Source organism: Triticum aestivum, chromosome 1B (genome assembly GCF_018294505.1).
Source record: "Triticum aestivum cultivar Chinese Spring chromosome 1B, IWGSC CS RefSeq v2.1, whole genome shotgun sequence".
Classification (NCBI taxonomy): domain Eukaryota; kingdom Viridiplantae; phylum Streptophyta; class Magnoliopsida; order Poales; family Poaceae; genus Triticum; species Triticum aestivum.
This window is the reverse complement of record NC_057795.1, coordinates 649,572,728-649,583,042: the sequence shown is the minus strand read 5'-3', so window position 1 is coordinate 649,583,042 and position 10,315 is coordinate 649,572,728.

Genomic DNA, 10,315 nt, shown 5'->3' with positions numbered 1-10,315 from the left:
TCCCTACGAAAAGCTGTCAGAGACAACGGAGGTGGAGAATCAGGAGAAGACGGTCGCCTGAAAGATCAACTTGGTGACGCGACAAGCCCTCTGCCTCAAACGGAGGCAAAGAATGAGGCGGGCAGAAAAAAGAAGGGTGTGGGGTCAACGGGCGGGGCCGCAAATGGGGTGCAGGGGTCAGGTGGGGCCTGGGACTCGGACCACTTCGGAGGATATGGATATGTTGACCTTGAAGATAGACAAGTTGGATGACGATGCAAGGATAATTGTGGAAGCCGTCCGTGTTAGGATGTTGAAGCGCTTGGCGGCTGATGAGTAGGAGCCGGTGCCACGATGAGTGTGAAGGCTCGGATATCCGGTCTTGCAGGAAAAAACTGTATTTTTTTTTCATGGACCGCCGGACTGATACTTTTTTGATCGGGCACATGTAAAAATTGTGAACATCCGCTTCTTTGAGATTGTGCAAGTTTGGCAAAGTCCTTGCTCCAATTTTGTAGACCTAATAGCATCTAATGTCGAACTTGGCATATTCGGGCCCCTATACGTCCTCGGACGCGCCCAGGCAGGCCTGGACGGCGCCGAACAACCCCTCATTTGTCGTTCCCGGCAACCACACATCTCAAATCCAAATTCTCAAATTCATGCATGTCCATCATACACGTGAATGTCGCATGCAAATAACAAATGTTGATAGCGAAAATACATAGTTCAATATAAAATTTATTTTCAGTGCACAATTCAAACATTAGCTCTTTGGTTTCCATTGTAGGTCCACATATCCTTCACAAGATCACTGAGTAGCTGTGCATGCACTTAATGATCTCGAAGATTCTGATGGATCCGAAAAAAATTAGAAGGTGATCTGCATCTTTTTGTTCCGGAATGTGGACTTGTTCTCCCGGGATCTCAAAATCATTGGTTTGGCCACATCATCACCCTCGTCCTCGATAATCATATTGTGTAAAATAACACAACATGTCATCAGCTTCCACAAGGTCTCTGATTCCCACATCATTGCAACTTCATGAACAATTCCCCAATGAGCTTAGAGCACTCCAAATGCCCTCTTCACATCCTTCCTAGATGCCTCTTGCATTGTTGCAAACTGGCTTTATTTTTTGCGTTGGGGTTTGGATATGGTCTTCACAAAGGCCATTCACTGAGGATAGATACCATTGGCAAGATAGTACCCCATGTTGTAGTCACGGTCGTTGACAGTTAGGTGCATGGCGGCGATTCCCCATTACAAAGTCTTATGAACACGGGAGACCGCTGAAGCACATTGATGTCGTTGTGAGAATCAGGCATTGACCGCCAAATCCATAAGTCATGTGCCATTGCTTCCAATATGATGGTGGTCTCTTTGGTGTGACCTTGGTACATCCCCCACAAACCTTTGGGGAGTTTTTCAATTGCCAATGCATGCAATCAATTGAACCGAGCATACCAGGAAAACCTCTTGCCTCTCCAATAGCCATCAACTTTTCTGTATCCTGCACATTTGGTTCTATCAGATACTCTGGTCCAATCACCTGCACCACGGCGCAGGCAAACTTGACAGTGGTCTATATGCATGTGCTCTCACCCATTTGGACCATCTCACCAACGACATCAACGGCGGTACCAAGTGCCTTCATTTCTGCTTAGCAGAGAATGATAATTGTCGGCAACAATCCCTGCTCAGCCTGAAGTGGGGATCGTGTGCCTCCACTCCCTCCACCACGCGCAAGAACAATGGTTTGCGCATATGAAACCGCCGATGAAACTATAGATCATCAGGGACAGTTGGGTTGGGAGCAAAGTAGTCATTGTATAGTAGCCAAGCTCCAGAGACCCGATCCCGGTTCAAAACTCTTCTCCCTTTGACCGAGCCCTTGAAGTTGAGAATATGCTCCACCTCCTGGTCCATTTCCTCTTGGATGCTCATGCTCATGATCATCTCATCTTCTTCGTTTGAATCCGACGAATTGAGGAACTCATTTTGAATCATTTCATCAAGCTCTCGGTCCATACTCCTCGTTCGACGAACCATCCGATTCCATCATTTTCCTAAGAAACAATCAAAAGAAAAACTCGCCGGACAATGTGTCGAACACATAGCGGGCAAGGTGCGGGCCGAGAGTTGCCAGACGTACCACGCTGGTGTCCGGGCTGACGACAATGTCCGCTGCAGCGGGAACGGATGGCCGGACTGTTGGGGCGGTTCTGAGGGCTCACAACGGCGGCGAAGCAAAAGGGTGGCCGGTGCGGAGGAGAGAGAAGAGAGGAGAAGAAAACTGAAATTGGCTAGGTTGGGGGAGGGGGGCGATTTGGTGCAACTTGGGTAGGGTCCGCTTGTCTGGTCCGACGTGGTGGACACGCTCGGGCCTCCCCATATCCGCCCCAAATTTGAGCAGGATACGAGGGACGCTGATCAGCCCGGGCGCTTAGGGCCGGTATGAGGAGTCCGTCTAGGTCATTTTTTTTCCAGTTAGTGACTGGGCCGTCCGCCCAGGCGTATAAGGTGGGTTTGAGGCTCTCGGTTGTAGATGCTCTAAGCAAGGCAACTTAGCTATAAAAAAAACTTTGGCATAGTTCGGCATTCTTATCCCTCAACCAAACATGTCCCAAGTCTCTTCTCATCTCCGAAGCAATATAGGGAATATCCTCTGTGATCTGCTAGTTTGATCCTTAATCCTATATAATTATGGCGTAATCAAGCTATGCAATTATTAGAACTTATGTTGAGACATGGTGTCAGTATTAGTTGCTTTCGATAGCTTAAACTTTTGAATGCACTAATTACTGATGCAATGAAATTTAGCACTAATATTCTGTAAAACGAGCCATATCATTTGCATACCTATTTATCACAACTGAAAATACTGTTCTCACTGAAGTCACAGATGTCGGGCTCGGACTGCGAACATCTCTCTGATTATGAGCAAGAAGATTCAGAAAATGAGGATGACGAGTAAGAAGGTTGGGCAAACGAGGATGACGAGCAAGCGTCTGGGCTGCTAGTTTCTCGATCTACTCTCTCCGTTCCTAAATATAAGTCTTGTAAGATTTTAATGTGAATTACATATGGATGTATATAGACGTAGTTTAGCGTGTACTCATTTTTCTCCGTATGTAGTTCATATTGAAATGTTTAAATAGACTTATATTTTCCCGTAAAAAAAGATTTATATTTAGGAACGGAGGGAGTACATGTGTAGAGGAATATGTGTCCTGGTCTAAAACATCTGTTTTTGCCGGTGACTATAGATGGTCACTTTTGTCTATGGAAGATCAACGCGGGCGGCCTACTACGGCTTCCTGCATGTTCATACCTCTAGCGATTCTCGTACATATATATTCTGAAGTGAAGTCGTATTGTCTGAATCCATCTTGCCCTGCGAAGAAAACAGAAATGAGATGGGTGGGTTAGATCCAGAAGCAAGAATAAAAAGGAGTGCAAGAGGCAAGATCTTGGACCTTCGCAAACCTATACCGTCGTTTGGGGGATATGTCGCTCCGATCTCTCCATCGAAACGGGAGCAGCTCGCGGATCGGTTTTCACACGGAGGTATTCTCCTCGCCGGACCTCGGTTGGCGGCGCCGCGCCCGTCGCACCGCCAGGATCAACAGCTTCAGTTAACATTCAGATAGCAGTCAGTGTTCAGTTACGGTGCAAGGTAGAAGCGGCATCGGCACATCGTGATCGTTCATCAGTCATCCAAAGGAGGAGAGTTAATTATTGCGTTGTATTATTTCTCCAGTAGTCGCTGTCGCTGTCCCTGCCAGAAGCTTTACGTTCTCCTTTCTTTTCTTTTTTTTAGAACGGAGGCTTCAGAAGAGCCCGGCTTTGAATTAACAAAGCCATCAACCGTCTAGGATTACAAACTCGAACCAACACAAGAAATCAAAAAAACGACAAGATACAGAGGCGCTGGACAGCAGCACACAAGCCTCACACACACCCAGCTAAATGATCGAACAAGGAGACACGCAGCTCGGGGATGTGTAGGTCCTCATTCGCATACAAATCACCAGGGAGAAGGAGAATGTCAGCACAGGAGCAGCATTTCTGACGGCGAGGAAGGGCACGACGTCGCCAAATCACCAGCGGCCCCGGATTGCCATGTCCTCCCAGCTCCACTGTCAAAGAAGACCCCTGTCTCCTCGCCTGGCTCGAAGGCGCCGAACCGTTGACAGTGTAGCAGTTCACCCTAGAACCTGGGAGGAAAGACACCGGCAGGCTGCATCTGGAAAGGAACCTAGCTCACCCGACTAGCCACGGAATGATCTCATGGAGCAGAGCACCACCCAACACCCACGGACTGGACACGAATGAGAAAGAGCTGCCGGAACGGAACGGACGGAGGAGCAGTAGCATAGTGTCCCTGTAGGCGTTGAGCCACTGAAGATCTCGCCGCAGACAAAGAAGACCAGCTACTGTCGCTGCTGCACACCCACCACATCGCCGAGAAGCCCACTGCCCACCTAGTTCCCAAAAACGGCGCCTTCAGGAAGGACGCGACTCCAAGGGCGCCGCCGCCGCCCAACAGAGTTGAGGTTTTCACCCGGGAGACTAGAGGGATGGGGGGGGCGTCAGATCTGACCTGAACGGCGCCTCTAGGGAGGGGAACGGCGCCACGAGCGTCGCCGCCGCCAAGACCGACGAGACCGGCCTGTAATTTCTCCCGGTCTTCGAATCCCCGCCTCCACCACCCCAACGACGCAAGATCCGGCGGCCTGCAAAGAAGCCGGACAGATCCGGCCGGGGCGGAGCTCTTGAAACAGGGGGGCAGGGGCGGCCAGATCTGGCGCCACCGCGAGCCACAATAGCCGCTGCACCAGGGCTCCCGTCCACTGGGGCACCCGCCATCCACACGGCCAGGATCGCCGGCCCACGCCCGCGCCACCGCCTGCCGCCGGGCCGGTGACGCCTCTCCGACCAGGGCCGCCGCCCTGGTGAACACGGCCCCCCGCAGCATAGGCAGGGATGCCAGGGCCCCGCCGCCACCTTCCTCGGCGACGCCCCGGGCTTGCCCGGCGGCGGCGAGGGGGAGGGGAGAAGAAAGGGGAGGCGGCGGAGCTAGGGTTTGGGGGCTCCGAGTCGCCCTAGCAGGGGCGACGCGAGGGGGAGGGGTCTCGTAGTTTAGGTCCGACCATTGGACCTCAATCCAATGGCCTCACCTTCTCCTTTCTTTATCTTTCTTGCTTTAGGCTAGTGTATGTATATATGATTGCCTTGAATATCTACACTTCATGACAAGCAAGTCATTGCTTGAATCTGGACGGTACATCAAATGTGCAACAAAAGCCTCTCGACCACAACTCGGTGCCAAAGCTCAACCTTTATGGCCCCAGAATCATGGTCATCATGATGTTTCTGCTATATGAGAAGAAGATTATGCTGACACGTATGCTTATGGTGAGAACAGGCATAAAGTTGTATCTGTGAGCTTATTATGTCAGCAGTTTTGTAGTTGGCTTGAATGAATATGCGCAGAATCATCAGCAGTGTCATAAGCCCAGAGACATACATGAAGCAATGTGGATGGCAGAAGGCTTGATCAATATTATCCTATAAAGAGACAGATGCCACCACCTGTTGAACTTGTTAAAAATCTGCAGTTACAACTCGGCCAATCAACAAACAGTTTTAGAATGCCAAACTAAAAAGCATGTGTAAACAAGTCCGTGAATTCCAAAAGCATATCCATGCATTAGTCATTGGAGAAGATGAGAATGGCATCCCTGAATGGCATCCATTAGTCATTCCTCTATTCTGAACCTGCTTTTTGAGCAACCTGTCGGTTAACTAACTGCAAACTAGTCAAAGTCAGAGTAGCAAATGGCACAACAGCAACTGCCTGAACTGCAAGTATATCGTTCCAGCCTTCAAGGCACTGCCTTTACAACGCACTTCTAGAATGCTACTTCCTTCTATTATTAGGAGCAGACTGGCTGTATCAATGTAGTGAGGTTCAAATGGAATTCGGAAAAAAGACTATCTGATATCACAATGCCTTCTGGAGAAATAATCCAATTCTCTACTGAGACGCTGCCTAATTCTCAATGCCTCCAAAACCTCAAGCAATTGTCGAAATTGATGACGAAAGGGGTTAGTGGGCCTGTCATTCATGGACAACCGATCAATAAAAAAATCCGATACTATCCCTCTCCAGCTACTTTTTTTGAGACAATCCTCTCCAACTACTTTGGAAGAGGAGTAAGGCCAACTCCACCGCACGATCCCAAACGGTCGTCCGTTTTGTCCGGATTCTGTCCGTTTGGGCGGGGGAATGGGGTCGTGTCCGGGCCTGTCCTGGGATGCGGTGGCCGTGCGCCCAGCGCGCGGCCGCATCCTTTACCCCATACTGTCCGCGTCTATTAAAAAAAAGAGCAACGTTTCAAATGCCAAGCCCTAGTTCACGGCCCTAGTTCATCACGCCGGCAACAAAGCCAGTGGCCTACACGTCCATCGCCGGCATCAGCCAGCGGCCGGCAACACAGCCAACCTCCAAAATGAATGGTTGTCCTCGCCGGCAACACAACCAGCGGCCGGCAACACAGCCGGCCTTCAAAATGAATGTTTTTCTCGCCGGCACACAGCTAGCGGCCCAGCGGAGGGGCGGCACCCATGCCAGCCTAAAAAACGGCCACGGCCGGTCGGACGACCTAGTTCAGGCCGTCGACGTCGAGCATCTCCTTCTGCCTGGCCTCGAACCAGGCCCTCGTCTTCTCGCTCATCTTTGACAAGTCCACGCTCATGATCGCAAGGGCCACCTCCTTCGCTTTGGTGGCGGCATTGGTGGCCTCGATGTCGAGCTGCCTTTGCCTGGCCTTGATGTTGTCGGCCTCGATGTCAAGCTGCCTTTGCCGGGCCGCCTCCTCCATGTCGAGTTGCCTCTGCCAGGCCGCCTCCTCCATGTCGATCTTCCTTCTCTTGGCCGCCTCCTCCATCTCAAGCTTCTTCCTTTGAAGCTCTAGGTATTGCTTCATTTGCTCGTCCTTGCTTTCCCGCTTCTTCTCGTCTCTCACATCCTTTTGCGACATCATGTCATGCAAAGTGGCATGCAATGCCATGGATGAGGCATCACGTATATCGTCAACCTTGGAGTTGGTTTTGCCCCTCGGCCTCTTCAACGCCTCGCCATCTCCACCTCCGGCGTACTTGGCCGTCTTCAGGCCTCTCTTCCTTTGGAGTTCACGGTATTGGTCCTTGAACTTAGGGCAATTGTTGATCATAGTCCAACAGTGTGTAAGAGTGAACAGCTTGTCATTATGTCGGGCCTTGAATGCCTCCAAAGATTGAAATGCCTACACCACATGATCAACAACAAATGAACATGCAAACATGTACAAGGCCGAAGTCTCATGGCCGTAGCAAGGAAAGGGCAAGGAAGGAGAGCATACCATGTCCCCAATGCCGAGACCACTCACGGGCCGTGCTTGAACGCTCTCAAATGCGGCTTGATACTTGTTGCACTCTTGTTGGATGAACAACCATCTCTTTTGAATCGAGCCGATGCCACGGTTGCTTTCAAATTGGTAGGGCTCAAACAACTTCCTTTCATGAAATGTTTTGTGGACTCTCGTCCAAAAAACAATACCCTTTTGTTGCGCGCCGGTCCTTGGATCTTGGCTAATCTCCATCCAAGCTTGACAAATCAACTTGTCCTCATCTTGTGTGTATGAACCCGCGTGAATGCTCTTCCTCTTCTTTTGTGCTTCTGCTCTTTGTGTCAGCTCGTCGATGAACAATGGCTCGCCACTAATGTCAACATCATTGCTTTCTTGTTCATCACCATCACCTTCGACATAGATGTCATCATCTTCATGCCACGAGTCACCATGGTCGTAGTCAGCACGGTCGTCGACCTCTTCATCGGTAGTGAACTGGCCGCGGCCATCCTGACTTTGGGTCTCCTCGGGGTCGTAGACAGGGACGTTCCCACCCTCGTAGATCACTTCCTCCATGAACTGGTCGTAGTAGGGGTCGTCAACAGGTGGTGTTGGTGTTGGCATTCCGTCGAACAAGACGCGGGGGGACGGCATGGTGCCAGTAAACGGCGGCCGTGCTTGCTTTCTTTGCATCTCGACGGACGGACGGCCGTCGCTGCTGGACCCAGGGGTGACGTTGAGGTCGATGACAGACGAGGGGCGCGGTGTGGACGGCGCGAACATGCCAACGTCCGGCGACCCCCCGAAACGGGTCTGGCCGTCGTGCCTTGGCGGAGGAAAGCCGGGCGACAAGGGCGTGGTCCGCGACTGGCAGCGGAGGTCGGGCGACCGACGACCCTGTGCTCGCCGGACCGACGGCCCCTTCAGAGAAACCGGGCAGACGACAAATGCCAGCCATGAGAAGGGTGTGCGCTTTGCTGACGATGGCCTCCTTCTCCTTGACCTCGGCCTTGTGCCGCGCGGCCTCAATCGCAGCGCGGTCGGCGACTCTCTTGGCCGCGGCGATGTTGGTCTTGGCGACCGCCCTCCGGCCCCTCCTCTTCGCTGATTCCGCGTCCAACTTGGCGATCTCCTCTGGCGTGCACTCCGACCGCGGCTTCCTTAGCGCCTTGCCCTTCTTCTTCTTGGCCATTCCGGGCGGGTCGACGGCCAGCCCACCGGAGTTCGGCTGGACGTCGGCCATGGACGGGGGAGGGAGTGGGACGGGCGGGACGTGGGACGGTTTGGGGGGGGATGGCGCCAAAGGGGCCGCGGGGGGGGGGGGGGGGGGGTTGCTTTGTGTCACCGACATGCGGGCCAGGGGCGGACAAGCGCGCGCGTCCCGCCCGTCCGCGCGCTGTTCGTTTCACCCCAAAAGCGGCGCAAACTTAGGCCGCGGATGGATCGAAAGCGGACACAAAATGGACAAAAGTCTATTTGCTCCCGCGCGCTGGGCCGCCCGGTTTGTCCGTTTTACCACAAACGAACGGGGCCGGACAGGATGGGGTCGCGCGGTGGAGTTGGCCTAAACTGCAGCCAGTTTTTGCAAGAATTTCCCTCCTGTTAATTTTGGCCCTTGGGCTTGTAACTGGCCCGGCCTATCCAACCCTAGAGTACCCTAAAAAAATGATAACGCGTTTCCGAGGACGGGCACACGTAGCCCTTTGTTTCTATAAACAAATCGGAAATTCCTTTTAGACACCTTACAAAATTCTGAAAAAATGTGTACTTTTTTTTAATCAAAAAAATATAAAAACTTGAATTGTATTAACTAGTATAAAACTTTGTTTCTGTCATGTTTAATAAGGTTTCCTATCTTAGCCCATCTCGGTGTCTGCTACTGGTGTCTGCTACCGAAAGAGAGAATCAGTCTAAGGGCATGTGATAATGACTCACACCTGCACTTGTTGATAGATATAGGGCGCTGATAATTGTCATATGTGTGGCATAATGGGCACCCGACCACACGACCATGTGTGGCCTACCCAGCAGACAACCCACATGATAATGTGTGGGCGAATATTAAAACTGCCCACATGTTCGAGCACAACTACTTTGTGTCACACGCCGAACCAACAACAACCAATCATGCCTACTCCGCACGTGTGGCACGAAGCAATTCCACGCTGGCATTTTTTGATGGCAACTTTAGTTACCCGGGGATGGCAACCTTAATTGTAAAGCATGTCAACTTCTCTGTTTTGGATGACAAGTTTCGATTATTTTTTTAGTTTTTTTTGGATTAACTATAGTTATCATGTCTAATTATTGGTAGTTGCCACGTGTGATCAAACCATAGTTGTCATATGTGATTAACTAGTTGCCACGTGTAGTCGAACCATAGTTGCCGTTTGTGATTAACTAGTTGCCACATATGCACGACAGTTAGTTGTCATCTATCACCGTACGAGCATTGTGTGGGCGAAGAGCAGTTCACCCACACGGTGACGCAAACAGCCGTGAGCTAATGGACTGGATGGTGTCCATGTGGGCGAGGAGCGGTTCATCCACACGCTAACGCGAGCAGCCATGCACTAATGGACTGGTTGGTGTCCGTGTGGGCAAGGAGCTGTTCACCCACACGACGTTGGGTGCTTATATGGCTCTCCACCCAGATGATAACTACTTCAAAATTTGTGCAAGGATCGAACGATATCGAGTGCATGTGAGCGTGTTGATAAGTGCCACAAGTGTGGACGTTATCATTTACGTAGCCTATACGATCGAGCAATGGCACAATCAAGCAAAGAATAAGCATGGCAAAAACAACAAGCAGTTTTTTTAAAAAACCAAGGCTTAAGATAAAGCCCTACTTTGAATTAACAAAGCCATTAACTAGTTGTGAATTTACATCGGACATCACCTTACAAACGAAAGAAAACTGCAGATACAGAGTCCT